General features: G+C 32.9%; 1 pseudogene; it reads left to right on the forward strand.

Annotated features, from left to right (window-relative positions):
* The first annotated feature begins 15,963 nt into the window (after positions 1–15,963).
* LOC149530321 (uncharacterized) lies at positions 15,964–17,613 on the forward strand (annotated as a pseudogene).
* Positions 17,614–19,008: the final 1,395 nt, after the last annotated feature.

Consider the following 19,008-nt stretch of genomic DNA (forward strand, 5'->3'; position numbering starts at 1 on the left):
GTGTTCACATGTTAATGGGCTGTCTTTCTTCCCCTATTCTAAAATATTTACTTACTTGCCTCATAGTGAGCTACAAGTATGGTGGATCTCTTTCATGCTAACAAGATTTTAATTTTGCACTCTTGTCTTTTATGTATCTTCCATCAATTTTGTCTTATAGATTGTAGTTTTTGATTTACACCTTATTGTGGCTCCTCTATCCGCCCCTAACATGCTTAGCCTTAGTTAACTTGCTACAATTTACTTTGATGTTGGGAATTTCATTGCTGTTGTTGCTAAAATTTCCCAGCTTTTCATGGGCTTTAACTCCTATCATTGTGACCAAGGATGAGTTTTAAACTTGTGTCTTGTTGGAGGAAACTCTTAATATTCTCCCCAGATGGTTTTGTCTCTCACCCTATCTCATTGTTTTTTTTTCAAAAAAATTAACATCACCTGAAAAATTAATATTAAAAATTTATATTATATAAACACCCAATTCAATTTTTTAGTAGCATGGATTTCATTAAAGAATATAGACATACCAAAATACGAGGATTTTCACCAAAATAGATAAGAAAAAGTGATATGAACAACCCTTCTCTAAGTAATCTAGTTAACAATTACACAAGAAAGAGCGACTCAAATTGTTATAACTTTTATCTGAATAGAACATATTACATAGTTTATGAAGAACATAATTCTTGAAAAAGAATAAGGTTGGCAATGAGAGATAGATGACCATTTTAGTAGCAAAAAAAATATAAATGTTTGGGGGAAATGCAGCCAAAACACTATGATCCAATCTTTTCTCATGTCATGATGCGATTGGTGCTAAACAATTGACATATGAGTGAAATTGATCAACATCATTCCTCTACTTAGCTGGAAAAAATACAAAATTGTAATTATTAAATTTTTTTTATAAAGCAATCAATTAAAAAATAAGTTTGTACTACATCATTATGGCATAATAACATACTAGTTATATGGACTTTTTTAGTGGTTTCTGGTCCCTATAAAACCTGATTTTGGATCTACTTTGCAGTAGGTTTTTGGGTTCTTTCCTATTGGATGGCTTGTTTTTTCCTTTTTTGAGGATGTGAAAGGGTTTTGAGGTCCCTTCAAAACCTATTTTTACTGTAATCTAAAACATACTAGTTATATGCAACTGATACAATATTTCTAGTTATATATTAAAAAAACACCATATTTTTGGCCAAATTATTAAAAATTTGTTGACCAAAATTTGTGATACTACATAGAAAGAAAAGAAATAATCAATGATATTCATTATAGTTATAGATAAAGCTTCATACAATCTAAAAAGCACAACACACAATAGGAAAATATAAATATCTCTCTATGCACTCAGCTAACCCCCTATATTTACAGTACAAAATAGCATCCTAATATCCTTTCCAAGTCAACGAAAGGCTTTAATAGGATTGATACTAGACCTTGTAATGGAATGTAAAAAAAATTTAACATCGACATAAATTATGATATTCATCTTTAAAAAATGGAAAATTTCATGTTGAAAATACATATCAAAGAATTTCATTCTTAGCAACATCTATACAAATACTAAATGTACAAGACGTAGTTCAACTTCTTATACGAGAACTTTAAAAAAGACAAGTTCTACAGCTAGCCATAGTAAGTGACATTAAAATTAAAGGCAAAGAAAATAATCTTTTTGAAGAACTAGAACATAATCAATAGACAAATGACTTTATACATGTGATAACTTCTTAAATGAATTCAATATCCACAAGTTTGAATACACTGGATTGTTGCTATTGACGCTGACAAGAAGAGTGTTATTACCAAGTCAATATGTATTTTGAATATGAGATTCAACAATGTTTACATTGCATAAATAACGAATTCAAGGAAGTAAGGAGAATGATTATATTGGGCAAGTGTAGCAACTTGGCTTAGATTAAAATTTATAGCCATATGGAGTATCCTATCCGCATTCCCATCTTGACATTATTGGGCAAGTGTAGCAACTTGGCTTAGATTAAAATTTATAGCCATATGGAGTATCCTATCCGCATTCCCATCTTGATATTAAAAAAATAAAAAATTCTCTTTGTTTTGAAACATAACACAACTACCTTTGCTGGCATCCTCCCAAGGTGCACCAAATTTGGAGAATTGGAACATGTTATCGAGATCCATCAAAGGGTAATCAAACGTGGACTTCTTTATGATGTCAAAGTTGTGATGACATTGATTGGTATTAGCATAAACATCGGTTTTCCTATTATTGCATTGAAGAAGGGTTTCAATTTATTGACTTTAGATAAAGCTACCAGATCTTTGGTTCTCTATGAAAAAAATTATGAAAGTTAATTTATAGATTTGACGAGTCATTACAGAAGCTCTACAAGAATGGAGTTGAGAGAATCCTATAAAGGGAGCAAGAAAATTATATGGATTCATTTCATTCTAGGGAAAATGGAACACCTCATGGTTGATGACACCAAAAGAGAATGGGCTATCGCAACAGGGTGAAGACATTATTGGCAAACACACATAGATTCATCTAATTTATGAAAAATTTCATCACAAAAGCAATCTGTCTCATTGCATTTTAATTCCACAAATAATTTTTTACAATTTCTAACTTTACTTTCTAGACTTATGTTTACTACTACTCACAATACTAGATATTCATAGTGGGTAATTAAACCAAACAAAAATTCACACAATTCCTAACAAAATTATTTTCACATTGCAGAAGATTCCTTGAGATGACATAACAACTATTGGCAATGAAATTTCAAAAAATTCTTTTTCATATAACCTCTGATGTTCACCAAGCTCTTAAGCACAAATGTAAACCACACACATTTCAAGGTTCTCATGGTTTCCATTTAAAATTTAGCCAAATTCTTGGTAAGATTCATCTAAGTCTAGGCCAAAGTGAGTATATTTGACAGATTGGGGTCCAATCATAGCACAAAAGATTTCCTCCTAGGACATTTAAGCATTAGAAGGAAGAGGATACATGTGAGTAAACCCTGCCATGCAAATTTCTCTCCTATCAATGCCTTTACAATGGGATCCACACTCTCTCATGGCCATGGTTCTCTATACTATGGTGCTCATGAATGTGTAACCATAGACCCAAAGAAGTAGGGGCTGAGCTTTGTGTGCCATTATAGAAAGCGTAAATCTCTTGAGGCATTTGAAAGTCTCATAGCTAGGCATATTCCTTCATCCTCATATTGATAGCTCTAGCAAAAGTAAAGGAAAATAGTGGTAGTATCTCCTCCAAAAGATGGGGTTTTTATGTCAAGCTGTGTATCCATCTTTGAAACACTTCCTATGCTAATTTTGATGTATCCTAACGGCTCAATGTCACAACCCATTCTTTAGTATACCAAATTTCTCGATATATGTTTTTGCCACATAGATTCATGGAAATTAATTTTTCCTTTTCTTAAATACTCATAACATAATTATAGGGATCTATTAGTAATGGTTAACCAATACTTTGGGAGTTATTGGGAGATAGTGGTAATAACCATCATTATGAAACTACCCCACCTCTAGAAGACTCTTTTTTTAGTAAATCCTTTCTTCAATGTTGATTGATGGGATCTATACTTGGAAATTACCTCAGAACAATAATATGGGATGGGGAAAGAGGCTCTTTTTTGGGGGTGGGGGGCGGAAGAGCACAAATTTGGGGTGCTATAGGAATACTAGGAGAAGCTTAGAAACTTGAGCATTGACAACCATCATTAAACCTGGTTCCTTTTTTCTTTGTGCAATTATTAAATGCTATGTCTTTCATTATCACAGCTAGGCATATTCCTTCATCCTCATATTGATAGCTCTAGCAAAACTAAAGGAAAATAGTGGTAGTATCTCCTCCAAAAGATGGGGTTTTTATGTAAAGCCGTGTATCCATCTCCGAAAAACTTCCTATGCTAATTTTGATGTATCCTAATGCCTCAATGTTACAACCCATTCTTTAGTATACCAAATTTCTCGATATGTGCTTTTGCCACATAGATTCATGGAAATTAATTTTTCCTTTTCTTAAATACTCATAACATAATTATAGGGATCTATTAGTAATGGTTAACCAATACTTTGGGAGTTATTGGGAGATAGTGGTAATCACCATTATTATGAACTACCCCACCTCTAGAAGACTCATTTTTTAGTAAATCCTTTCTTCAATGTTGATTGATGGGATCTGTACTTGGAAACTACCTCAGAATAATAATATGGGATGGGGAAAGAGGCTCTTTTTTTTTTTTTGGGGGGGGGGGAGTGTGAAGAGCATAAATTTGGGGTGCTATAGGAATACTAGGAGAAGCTTAGAAACTCGAGCATTGACAACCATCATTAAACCTGGTTCCTTTTTTCTTTGTGGAATTATTCAATGCTATGTCTTTCATTACAGAACTATGTTCAATGTGAACCGAATCTTGTAAATGTTGGTAATGAAGGTTTGAACATTTATTGTTGTTGTTGTGTGGTGATCAAAGGCTTGCCTAGAAAACAATCTTAGTTTGTTCATTCTTAAGAAAGTTATTTTCTTACCTTCTAAACTCTATTATGTACATGTTGTACTGCTCGTTGTGGAAATGAAATTTGTCTATTGAGATAGGACAAACAAAAAACTTAGTTTGGCACTAAAATTTGTTCTTCTCTTAAATATATGATGCATGAGGTGAAACATCTAATACCCTCTTGAAACTTGTCTATAAATCTCTAATAGAAGTATCATTTTAATGGTGCGAAATTCCTAAAGTAGATCTTTTTTATAAACTTACATAGCCAAAATAATTCATCTTGAAATGCAAACTATTGGAAATCATGGTCTTTGGAATCTTTGACCGGTGTTAAAGCTTTTAGATTTGAAGTTGGGTTGTCTTTAGAATATACTAGTAATCATTTTTTGTCCAACTATAGCGACTATGCCTCATCAAGAGCTTAGATTGAAGGAATCATATTTAAATATGATTTTTCACTAAGCAACATAGATAGAGTTATGCATTGAGCACTAAGTTGATTTTTTTTTAATAAATGTTCCTTTTACCGTTACAGTCAATCAATGGGTGTGGGTTCTAATTCCTATATCTCTTTATCTTGCTACATTAAATTCCCTTAGGCTTCCATTTTGGCATGATACTTGGCTCTATACAAAACAATTATGTTTCTTTGATAACTTACACCTATGTATGAATACTCCACATCTTGTTAATTCATGAAGACACTACTTAGGTTGGACTTTGATGGGTAAAAGTACAAAGCTGTGTCACCTTTCAGGTTGACTTATCAGAATGACTGCATTTGAGTATTTCTATCCAAAAATCAATTGTGTTCAAACATATGATCTATATAAATTCATTCTAGATAAGCTATATATGGTCTCACACTTTTCTAATTGGAAATGTTTATTAAATGCATGTTCTATACTAGTTTGTATCCAATTACTAAAGAAATAAAATTATTTTAGAAAACTGATGTTTCAATAACTCTTACTATTTTTTATGATAGTTTTTTAGTAACATATAAACACCATTTTATAGAGCTTTAAGTCAAGAATATTCTCATATAGAGTTTATAGTGTTTTAATTAGATATAGTATATTGTAATTAAAAAATTCTACAAGAAAGTATTTAAACACTCAAAAAGATTTTAATTTTGAGAAAGAAAAAAATATTAAATTATATTAAAAAGATTTAAAAATTATATGACATTCTAGAGGAGAGAGTCCTCTTCAGGAATGTATAATTTTTCTTTTGGTTAGAATAGATTTGTTTTCCAAAATGTGGTGGGAGATGAAAACTATTGATTTCAGGTGAGTTGAAATTTGAATTATTATAAAAGAGAAAATACAGGTCTAAAGTCAATTTTTATATTTGATTGTTCTAGCTATATATGTTATATATAACATAGTTTGAGCTTAAATGGAAATCAGTTTATTTCCATATAGTTTTATGGTGGGAACTAAATCCCTAATTTTTAGCTTTTTTCAGCAACTGAAAAATCATCTATAAAAATTAGGAAAATATATCAGTTCTTATTCCAAATAATTATTAAAAATTATAATCCTAAACTTCATCTATTTGTACACATTTCATTAGTTTACTTTATTTTCAAATTCTAAATAATAATACTAGTTTTATGTCATTGAAAGTGAATAGTTATACTTTTGTTAGCCTTTTCCTTTACAAAAGGGTGACACAAGTTTGTGCTTTTACCTTGATATGGTAATTGGTGTTTGAATAGTCTAGATATAAGAGAAAGCTATGGTTCTAAAGAATGATTGTATTTATGTGAATGTGTTGTGTGCTACAACTCCTAGACTCTAGTTCCATGATAAAGGAATTTTTGAACATCCATGTGAATACATTATTGTTACTTGACCAATTTTCTTTTATGATTCCAATTGTCATCTTTGATAACTGCTCCATGTCTACATCTTGAGTGAGTCACACCTTGTTTTTTTTTGGAATAGTTCCTCAGATTGGGTAATGTTAAAAGAGATATAATGTTGCTAAACATTGTATACAAGTAAAAAGTATTATCCAAGTTGTAATGTATGTATGCATGTAATTATTTTAGGTCAGAATATGAATGTAATGAAACCACCTATATATTTTGTTAATGAATGATATTCAATTTAGACTCCCTCTAACATCATGTAGGATGTCTAGGATAGTAATTATAAATATGAAATTAACTATGGATGACTTAGAGTGTCACTAATTTCTTGCAACCATTGAGAAATGCATGTTCAAAATTAGTTTAAGAGCGAACACTACAGAGGGACTAGCATTTCTTTTGGGGTTTTTTGTATAAACCTTATTGATCCAATGAAATCCTACATTTAGCATGTAATTTTCCACTTGGAGTGCTTATCAAATCATTAGTTTCCAAATGATTAACTGCTTATGCATTTCAATAAGGAAAAATGGACCTTTTATACTTTTTATGGACACTTTGACACAATGCTGTTAATAAGACTTACTCTTTTCTAATTGGAAAGGAAGATAAATGTTTTCTTTTTATTTATTTTGGTTAAGCTTTGAATTATGAAATGTCTGTTGGTCATCAGTGATGAAAATGTGATGTTAAGCTTGATTTCCTAAGAGCTAAGTGTTGCACAATGAATTATACATAATATCTTATGAGTTGCTTTATGAAATGATTATTTTGGGGTTACTTATTCAATGGAAGCATTCAGTGAAATGAAATGATCTCACCTCTTAGTGTTTGGAGGTTATGCTATATGTTGCACACATTTCATTACTACTCTTAGTTTTACTTGTTTAGTCTTCCTCGTTGTCAGGCTAGGTATCTTTCATGTTAGGAAAGATTTCAAGAAAGCTTAATAGCTTTGTGGTAGGGTGGTAAAACACTCCTACAATATTCTTGCCCTTGTGTTCTTAGATAGGTTTTGGAGCTCCTTTATAGTTTGGTCATCTTATTCAAACCATCTCAATATTCTGGTATTCTGGTATTTGATATATGTATTTCTTTTACATTTAATGATAATTGAGAAATAATGTTGACTGATCATCATTCGAATGACTTTTACTCTCTCTAACTTTCACATTTTATGGAGATTGTTGATGTGGCATTAGTTTTGCAGGGGCAGTCTTTATAGTCAAACGACTTTCCCTCGGAGTCCTTCCACTCAACATACAACATATTTACAACATGCTTCAAATTTATGTTTTTTCATGCAAGGTAGGGTTGTGTAAGAAATGACAACTGTAGAGGGCAAAACCAATGCATTCATCTCAAAAGGTACCCAAAAAAAAAAAAATCAATAATTTAAGCTACCAAAAAACCATAAACCCTTTTCGCCATGAAAAATGCACTACATCTCAATGCACAATCAACATATATTTAATTCCCTATGGAGGAAGATGAAGGGAAGTGCCTTTATTTCCATAACATTATTTACATTGAAAATAAAATGATTCCATCATCCATAAAGTGAAGGACAAAGGACCCAGAGTAGAAGGTGTTCTATACTATTTTTTTCCATTGAATAGACGAATATGGATGAGGTAATGTGTTTTCAATGCCTAAAATGAGTCAAGATAAATTTTCAAGCTGTAAAAATCATGCAGTTGTAGTAGAACAAGTAAGAAGTGTACAATAGATAAAATTACAAAGTTTTCAAAATGAAATATTATGACAAAAATGGTTTTTTGAAACAAATGCATGATGTCTAAAAATGTTTTTAGATAATTATGTGTTTTGTTAACATGAGCAAACAACCATATCAAGTACTGAACTCAATCTTTTGGAAAAAATCTATAGAAGTCGAGTATTCCAACAATTAAATATTAATACAATAATAGATTATAATCAACATATTTGATGGCTAAATAAAGTTATTAACAACACCTTGTCCTTGCTCCCCACATCCCACATAGTGAAGCTATTATTTTTTGTATTTGACTCTCTCTACATTGAATCATGTTCATTAAAATCAAATGCAATGTCATTCTGAAGTTTTCTTAAAAGAAACACTAATGGAGCATCAAACATTAAAGAAAATATTATATATAATTGAAAAATCACAAAAGTCCAAATACGAGCTCTGTTTCTAAGACAAAAAGATAGTTTCTAGACAGAACTTACAACATTGTTATGGGATTATCAACCCAATTATAAAAAAAACAAGCATATCCTACCTTCTTTTTAGTTTAGAAAACCACCTTCAAGCATATCCCTAGGAGAAAATAAAGCTTATTTACCACACAACTAATTCATTTCTAAATTAACTTGAGTACCATCATTAATTTCTAATTTGTCTCTTTTTCCACTTTTTTAGGACTTCTAAAACCCTAAAATGATTTTCAAAACTCCACTCTATAATGTGCTGCAATCTCTTAAATAGTTTTCATCTTTTTAATTCAAATTATATATTTTTTACATTTTATATTTTTGTTTTATATCCCTTCAAAATTCAAAAAATGATTTGAATAATGAGTTTGAATTAAGTAATGAAATTAAGGCTAAGTAGGGAAATCAATTGATGCTAGCTCAACCCCTAAGGAAGTACGAATGAAAGGATATTGTAGATAAATTCCTCTTCCAAGATGTTGGTAAACATGTGGAAAGGGTTAACAAATCAAGAAAACTGTTTTGTAACAATTGATTGTGTTACTTCAGACTATCAATGCAATTAAAAGGTTAATTCAAATGAAAGTTGGCACAACAAATTTAACATTTTCTTTAAAAGATTGTGAAAATGGAACATTTCATGAATTAATGTGTTGGGACTCAAAATTACCTTCCCGAATTTTGAGTACCATTGAGAAAACAAGCCCTATAAATGCTTTTAGTGCATATGTACCCGACTGTACCTTTGAGGCCCCTAAGGTGTTTAATGTTTCTAACACCCTCCATTTAGTGCGTTTAAGTGTTCCATGATGATAAATTGACATTCCGAGCCATTTCGTGAAGTCTTGTTTTGAGCTAGTTCCAAATCTGCAATTTTATCGTGTTAAACAGCGACATGAGGTCCTGTTTGCCAGTGAATATCTTGCACCCAGAAATGTGTCATGACCCACCACTATGGGAATATCTAGTGTCCATACCCAAGAACCTATGTTTTAGATTTTGAGTTCGTTTGTTTAGGTTTCAAATCCCTCAAAGTTGGTCAGTTACTGTTTTCATGCTTTTGCAATTAATTTTGAATTCTAGGAAGCCCTGTTTGACATGTTATAACTTTTTACCAATTGATCTGAATGCTAAAATTCCTTTTGAATTACATTTTAGACGTCATAGAATTGTCATGTTTCAAGTTTCAGCTCTTGAAGAATCCGTTTGATCAGTTTTCAAATGTGATTCCAAATGAAATTTCTAAAATTTTACTGGTGTCAGTATTTGCAGATTTGTCAGGGCCCCTGTTTGCGATGTTATAACTTGAGATCCATGATTGGTAAGATTGAATGGATTTTACCATTGTGTTGTCCTCTGAAAATATTTTAAGTGTGTCAGTTTGCAAACTTTGATGAATCCATTTGCACACTTTCCAGGTCAATTCCATTTGCAAAAAATCACTTTCTGTCAATGTTTTGAGTTTGCAAAATCCAGGTAGCTCACTTTGATCGCTTGCCAAATGTGTCCAGTTATTCGTCATGAGCCCAAATCACAGATCCATAATGTCCTCATGATAGAAAACCAGTGCCCCAGTTTTTGTTTCCCCATGTGCTCATTTGCCCAATTTTTAAGGCCAAATCTGAACCCAGTTTGTTGTTTTCTGACGCATTTTCACGTAGGTAATTCTGAGAAGGCAACTTTGATGGTCAATATATTTTGACTAAGAATTTGTCACGAGACAAGATTTGGTGGGATGCAGGTGTACAAAATAGAGATTCAATGTGCCAATTTTCAGAGCCCGATCAGGTGTTTGGATCAATTTTTAAGGCCAGTTAAGGGACCTCCTGGCACCAAATTCACAGTTGTAGAAAGAGGTGAAATAAGTTTTAAGATGTTAAAAAGTGATGCAAATTGATTGATTTTTCATCAAATCAGTATCAGGAAATCAGTGGGCCAGTTTTGAGATGTTAGTTGTTCGAAAATGAATTTTTTTTGTCGGACCCACTTTGGGTCTTGACTGATTTCATTAAATCAACAGGATGGTAAGGTAAGGAATGCTACAAAGTTCATGGATGGATAGTGATTTGACAATTTTGCCATGTATACAAAATAGTTTGAAGTCAGATGGATATATGAATGTTTGGACATGGTGAACAAGTCAGATGTGGATTTAAACGTATCTACCAAAGTTGATTGCATCTGAATCCTTCTGTTGCTTAAATAAAGTCAAAAGGTTGCTTTCTTAATACCATTTAAATGCAAAGAAATTGCAGTAGGAAAGGAGAATTCTCATAGCTCTTCACCAAATTCAACTCATCAGTAACAAATGCGAAAAAACTCATAATGAGTAGATCTCGAGGCTCAGGGTTTGTAACGGGAAATATATGTTTGGGAGAAATTGAAGTATCTCTATTGTATACACTGGAGAAAATATGGAGTTGTAATGAAGGTGGAAAAGACAATCTAGGAGAAAGTTTCTATAAGCCTATGGAAATAATACCAACATGTTTCTTCAGCCTTGGTCATTCCAGACAGCCTAGTTCTTCACCTCAACAAGGTTGGGTTCTTGTTGTTAAGGAGAGTAGTGGTTCTAAAACACTAGTTTGTGAATGTTAGAAACACAAAATTGCATCAGAGGTTTCTACTAGTAGTCTATTGTCTACCAAGGAATGTGAGAAAACTTGCTATCCAAGAAGATCACGTCCAGCTCTAGCTAAACCACTGAACTATACCTTGATCTGGAGTAGTGTTGTTTGGCCCGGAAGATGGAATGGACAGGCTTATTTCTGGTTACCTTACCCATTTGATAGGTATAAGGCCATGGATATTGTAATTATCGATACTTCCAATGAGCCATCTGTGGAGGATGCTAGATGTTTTCATTCAGATCTTACATAATCTTGTCAAAATAATGGTCTTATTTGGAGCATAGTTTCAAACTTTCCTAAAATTTCCTTTCCAGGTCTGGACTTTAAGACAAAAACACTGGAGATTGGAAGCCGTTTCAAAACAGGGGCAATTTTTTTAAAAATATATATTCCCTTGTATAGGAATGATAGATATTAAAAATATAAGCCACCCATATAAGACTGAATGATGATCCATACAATGATTGAAAGGATTGCGCTTGTGAAAGCTTGTTGTAAAGAAGAGTCACAACAGTCAAAGGTTGCGACTAGGACTTCTGTGGAGCAGTAAGGATTATCCTGTGTGAAGGCAAGAACAAAATTTTCGACTAAATAGATCAAATTCTTTCCCTCTTCCTTCAAACGCAGTCACTCTGCATCTTTGCATTCAAACAAGATTACTCTTCTGCGAGAGAAAATTGCCATGGAAGTGAGCGCAGTTAGATTCCAAGCCCAATCCATGAAAGCGCATGACAAAGCCAAGGAAAGCCCCATGCATGTAAAAAGTGGAAGCATTGCCAATAGAGGGGAGTCGTCTTCTTTGAGAAAGACGTGAAGTAGAGGCATCTAAAAAAGAAGACCATCGCCAGTTGCAGCAAAGTAACACAACACGCCAAATAAAGAAGACAATGACCATGCAAATGAAGCAAAGCGCCATGATTAGAAGAGGCAGTCAATTTGAAGCAAAATAAGCTCATGTAGGGAAAGAAGAACCCCACAATGAAAAAAGGCACACAATAAAAATGAGAGCCCATGACATGTTAAGATAGAGCAGCCATGTCTCCACATACAAAGAACAAAGAAGCCGCAACCATTGATAGAGTAGTAGATCACAAGTTTAGAGCCCAGCCAGCTTAAAAAAAACAAAGAAGCTCACGCCAAATCACAACATCCATGCATAGATTAAAGAGAAGAAATCCGCAGGCAGATGAGTTTAAAAAGCCCATGTAAATCTAAGCAAGGCGTAAAGGAATACTCATGCTAAGAAGAAGGTAGGCGAGTTTGAAATGTCAGTCGCAGGGCACAAAAAGACAGACATAACAATCAAATGAAGAAGCCAGTAACAACACATTTGAGATATTTATCCCACATTGGGGATGTGAGAGGTATAGTATGTTTTAAATAACATCATACACAACGGGAATTGTGTCTAAAGAGAGAGTCAGCTTTTAAAGTCGAGCCATGTAGAGGGGCCCGTGGGGTCTAATCTCAATGTGTTTTGACTCGCCCAAACCTCAAAGCCAGCGTATGAACGTAAACTAAATTTCAAGGTTCTTCGGTGTTACGTTCAGCGTAGAAGCGGAGGGTGATAAATATTTCATTACGACCATACATGAATTGAAGACGCCGTAGGCTCGGGAAGCAATTTTTAAGCATCTTTGGGGATACAGTCGAGGTCGTAGAGGCGTAAAGGAGATCTGCACACTTAAAAGAATAAATCAAAGTTTGGAATGAAAGAAATGAAGAAAATTAATTAATATTAAAATATGTCAAATGTTGCAGGGCAAATCAGGAGTCGACAAGTGGTGAGGGCAGAAAGAGAAATGATTTTAAAAGGCTCTGATTTTCAAACTGCTACCAGGGGGCATTTTTTGTTCGAAATATGCCTTATCATATATCGTTGGAACCAGGAAGAAGTAAATTTTCCAAATTTGGGGTCAGATTTTGTGCAAGTCTTCACCAGTTCAGTCTGTAACCAGTTTTGTGTTTTTTGGAGCCTTCTCAGTAAAAGGGACAAAATTCATCATGGAATGTCAGAATCAGTTGGAGAACATATAGTGATGTTTGTTGAAGTTTAAAATGAATTCTGGAAATGTTTTTACCTTTCTTGAGTTCATTTTAAACCAAATTTTGCCGTTCCAGATTAGGCATGAAATCAGTTATTTGTTAAAATAGGTATTTGATATATTTTGTGCTTGTAGAGGCCTAATGATGAAGATTTGATTCACCAGTTGAGGGGAAAGATTAAGAGAGTTATTTTTTAACCTGTTGAGAAGGTTTTCTAGCTGGACAGATGTCATGTTTTGATCAAATCTCAGATTTCTTCTCCTATATCTTTCTTTTTCTCATCTATTTTAAGGGTTCTAGTTTTGTCACTGAGAAACCAGTTGGTTCTAGTTTAAAAAAAAAAACAATCACTGCTGTGATACCATGTTTTGGATCCAATTTTGGTGTGTTCCCATACTGTGATACCACATTTTCTTTCACCAAATTCTTCTTATATGAACAGCAGTAGTGTAGGTTAATACATATAGTTCAGATCTATTAGGTATTTTCATGTTTTCATTTCATGCATTTGGTTGTATTGTTTCAAGGAAATTAATACAAAGAGCAGAAGAATTTCATTAGTTTCATTCTGATTCTTGTCTCCAGTCTCAGTGAATTGTCAATGTTTTATGATCTTTGAACAAAGAGCTTAGGTCATAGTTGCAGTCCCTTAAGGTTGTATATTTTGTTGTTGTTGCTGATGACTCAAGGAGTTATGTAAATGCTTCAGGGAATCAACAAGGTTGCAGGTTCGTTGAGAAGGATATCATGTAAGAATGAGGTTTGGATTGAGCACAACTGTTTATTTACAAAGTAAATAAATAGATCATATATCTGAATATATACATAATTATCAAATATCCATATGCATGCATTTGATTCATGGGTTTTCCCAATAGATAAGACACTGATCGGTTATAGGATCATTAGGTCTTATTGCTGCATATTAGGAGTTTGCTAAAATCAACATTATTAATCAAACGTTCTTTCCCTTTCAAGTTTAAGGACCTAAATGTTTAACCCTCACTCAGCTTATGAGATTCATAGGTTTGCATTTAGCTACTGTAGATCTATGTCATTTCATGAGTCATTAGGAGAAATAAGGGTAAAATCTGCTTAATAGATTCAGGGATATGTTTTTGCACTGGTACGGTATCATTTGAATCTGAGGTCTACCCACCTAGGTTTAGCAGAGCCTGAAGTAGAAGAAGGGTCATGCCTTATAGTTGGCCTGTTGCCAGAAATGGCATGTTGAGAATGAGAGTTAGCTACCCCTAGATATGTCAGTTTCTCAGTGGGATAATTGAAAACTTGATAACGTTTTCAAACACCAACATAATGCATTCTTCATAAAACATACTTTGGTAAAGGTGTTGACCCTTGTGAAAAATTTCTTGAGATAAAGGCTAAGATGATTATGAAATTATATCAGATTTACATCAGTGTACAATCTTGAAACTTTGGTTCTCTAATTTCCTCACCAAACTAGATTAAACTTATCTCAAGTCTAACTTCATCTACCCCCTCAAAAGGAAGAGACTTATAAGAGAATTTTAAAGCTAATTTATGTACACAATATCTTACCTCATTGACAAACGACACTTGGTAGAGCCCCCTTGTTAAAGTTTAAAGCCACAGTGAGGTTTATGAGGAGTAGATATGTAATGCAGTAGGGATAGATGGTCTCAAATACCAGGACACATAATTCAGCCCAAAAATTTGAACAATGAGAAGCAATATCTAAAATCTCCATTGGATAGTGCTTTAATTTTAACCTGTTTCTCAAACTAGATATTGATATATCCTATTGACATTGTCTTTTGTCATTCTAATGTTTCTCACGTATAAACTATAGTTGTAACTCTAAGATCATTTGTACCTTTAAAATTTTCAAAAATGTCATCACTACAAAATAATGAATATTTTCATTTATCATTTGTTTGTGTGATTATCAAATAGATTATTTGTATAGTATTGATCTTACATAATAATGGTAAAGCACCAAGTATTTTCTAAGGCCAGTTTTGGATTAGTCCTGAAACTTATTTGAAAGTGTAAAAAGATGGATTAATTTTTTTGAATCAGATTACAGTAGTGCCCATTGATTGTGTAAAGAGATTGATTTTTTTTTCATAAATAGAATTTTTGATTATATCCCAATTTGTAACATCCAACATTCTTTCTATCATGGAAACTTTTAACCTTTGAGAGAATTTAATACCATTACAAATATATTGAAAATACATGTTATTTAGGCTGTGTAATGTCCATGATTAGGATTTAAAGAGTTTTGTAGTAGCTTTTGTTTTCAACAGTCTGGTTGGGCTATTGGATTTACTTTGGCTCTATCTTCTCTATTGCCAAATTAGTCTCAAGAACTTTGTGGGTAGGACATCTAACAAGTCCATAGTTGTATTTAGATTTTGCATAGCAATAATTTGTTAAGTTCCAAATTAAAAAGATTGAAAAGTACTTAATTATAATATATATTGAAATATATTCAAAATACTTTTCCTTTTTTACTAACAGAAGAAGAAAATATTTAACAGCCTACATTAGCGCAGGTTCCTAAGGGGATAGTTGGAGGTAATTAAAATATTCAATATTCTACAATGCATGTACGGTTGGGTCAACTTGCACACAATGTCCCAAATTTCTAATCTCATATGATTGGGTTTGAACCTCCACTGCATGTTTTTTATGGTCTTCATACTGGCCACAATTCAATCGTCTATTTTATCCAACCCAAAGGTCAAAATCTAGTGGCATGTCTACTAATGTGAGAATCTCATGAAGTCTGAGATCTTCCCTGCGATCTCAAGGCATAAAAGACCAATGCAAACATTCTGAGCTAGATAAAGAATGTGAACCTCAAACAAAAGATCCTCTAATCGATTAGGTAATAAGCATTTTGGTACGGTTTTTATTCGAAATATCAACTATATTAAATCAAAGGGACATGATGGAATATCATAAAAATCAGAGCCTAAGAGTGGTAGTGATGAAGATATTGTAATTGATCTTTCTGATATAGAACATAAGCATGAAGGAGGATTTTCAAGGAAAAGGTGGTCTCATAATAAATTTTGTGAAAGAAATAGTTCTAATAATAAAATTGGGAAATGTGAAGAGAACAAGGGAGGTGAAGATGACAATTAAAGCTGGCAATTCTTTCAAACGTGCTTACTAAAAGAAAATAAATCATCACAAAATAAACGCAGTGCTATTCATGAAAATGAACAAGATTCAATTGAACATGAAATGGATGTGGAAATCAAGGGCATATAATTATAGATAACTCCATTATTCAATCCATTTTTGAAGTAGAAGCTAACCATGGAAAGTCACGAATCTAGAATAGTACGTCAAAAGAAAAGTGGCTGCTACTGCAAAGGGTAATTCAACCTGGAATGCAAAACATGTTGTAATAGATGTTGAGAGAGAAGAAATATCAATTCAAAAGAAACTAGTTATAGATGACTTGATTATAATTTTTGAACAAAACACTGAAATAAAATTAGATCAAACAGTTTGGTCCAATGGGACACATGTTACAATACTGAGCACACAATTAGTAAGAATGATGATCGTTTGCATCTAGAGATACAACCGGAACAATATTTAGTGGATAATTTTTTCATGGCTTCACGTAGATCTGTATCAGAGGAGAATAGGGATAAATAAGCTCTGAGCTTTCATCCACTGTTGAAGTTCCAATGATGTCTCCAAAATCAAGTCTGAAGCTCCACTTAGCTGGGAGCTAGTTGATTTGTTAATGGTGGCAAAGAGAAATACTAAAAGAGATTCTCTAGGTGAATCATGGTATCCTGCCATTGAAAATGATATGCAGGATGTAGTCAGCATTATTGATCAAAAGTATCCCAATGTAGACTTGAATAAATATGTGAGAGAAGATTATTCTCAAAGAACTTCTCGAAATGAAAAGAAAGGAGTGATAGATGAAAGAAAAACTAGCTCAACTATACAAAGTGGAAAGAAAACAAAATCGAGTCCATTGGATGAAGAAAAAATACGTGCTAAAAAGTAATGTGCCTTTAAAGTTCCCTTACTAAAGAGCAAGAGAAGTTATCTTTTTATTTTCATCTCACGATTTCGTTCTGTAAAATATCGAGTGCGATAGAAGGGGAATAACCAGTTTGTTGTAGCTATGTTTTGTTGTTCATTATGTTTCAATAATGTTTTTATCATGAAGACCTTAGAATATTAATAATAAGCAGCTATGCATTAGATGATTACATGTATTCAGTAAGAGGGTGATAGGAAATGGATTAATGATCGAAAGATGCAGAGGCAAAAAAAATTTATAGGAAGAGAAAATTCAATTAAACACATTGTCTAAACTACCAACTTATATAATAACTTTCACTTTTATTAGAAAATATTTGTTGCTCTTTAGGGTGTACTATTTAAGAATTAACTTTCTAGGTTCTTCCTATTTCAATAGCTAAAATCCATTTATATTTTTAGTTTTCTTTGTCAATGTCATTTAAATATATTGCTACTACGGGAAAAAACCTTGAACTTAGATCTTTCAAGCAGAGGGGCACAAAAGGATAATATGGCCAATTAGGATTTCTTTAGTGCACAATACCCTTCAATTCCAATCAACCAAATAAAGACAACAAGGAAGGGTAAGTGGAAGTCCAGATACCTTACAATCCTACAAATACAAAATAGATACAACACTTACCTGTTGGAGCTTTGAATGGAAAGCTTTGAGCAGGCCCATGTGAGCTTCTCGTAGGTTGAACCCTCACTTTCGTTCTAGACAAGGGCCTCTTCCTCCATGGCGGGTAAGGACTACTTCTAAAAAAATTAATTCCCGCTCTCTTTTTTCTTTTACTCTTGCAAGCTTTTCAATAGGTGTGGGTGTTTTGTCAAATAAGCTTTAGTGAAGATAATAAATAATTTTTTAATATATATTCATAATAGCTAAACAATAAAATCATTTAACACAATTATTTAGCTTCATTTTAAAAATCACAAGCAAGGATTCTAGCACTTGTAAGGGTAGGTAAAACCATATAAAAATTATTTTCTAATTATGAGTACAAATAATAATGTAGGTAAATAAAAAAGTATTATGATATTGCTATCAGGATTTAACTGTGTAGTTTTTGAGTCAAACTCATTGACCTATGTTTAATGAGTAATGACTCAAATGAATCCATCTCTCATGAGAATAAATGGAACACTTACTACTCATTGGATCTAGGTAATGCTCATAGAGGTGAAGCATCAGGACTTCCCGGAAGGTCACCCATCCTAGTACTACTTTAGCTTGAGTGCACTTAACTACAAAGTTTCCTCCATGGTTAAACTCACTTTTCTTGCAACCCCATTTTCAAAACCTTCACCAAGTATTGTGCCTCATTACCCATTCATTAGAAATCCCCTTAAGCTCATTAATTAATAAGTAGGAGATATTTTCCACAAAAAGTCAAATAATAATATTTTCCTCATTACTTATTTAGTCATTTATTTGATAGTTTATTTAGTCACTTCTATTTGGTTGATCTTGTGATTTTACCAAGTGGTCAAATTAGTCACATTGATTATTGTTAGTAGCTGAATGAGTCTATATTTGGTGATAATTTTTATGATGTTAATAGATTTGAAGGAGCAACACATCACACACACACACGCGCGCGCACGCGCGCACACACACACACATGAGATATGTGTGTTCTAAACATTATTTAGTTTAGCAATTTGGTTTTTTTGGGGTTGGTGC

The sequence above is a fragment of the Cupressus sempervirens genome, chromosome 11 (assembly GCF_028749045.1).
Source record: "Cupressus sempervirens isolate cs-2001-9-10 chromosome 11, ASM2874904v1, whole genome shotgun sequence".
NCBI classification, from domain to species: domain Eukaryota; kingdom Viridiplantae; phylum Streptophyta; class Pinopsida; order Cupressales; family Cupressaceae; genus Cupressus; species Cupressus sempervirens.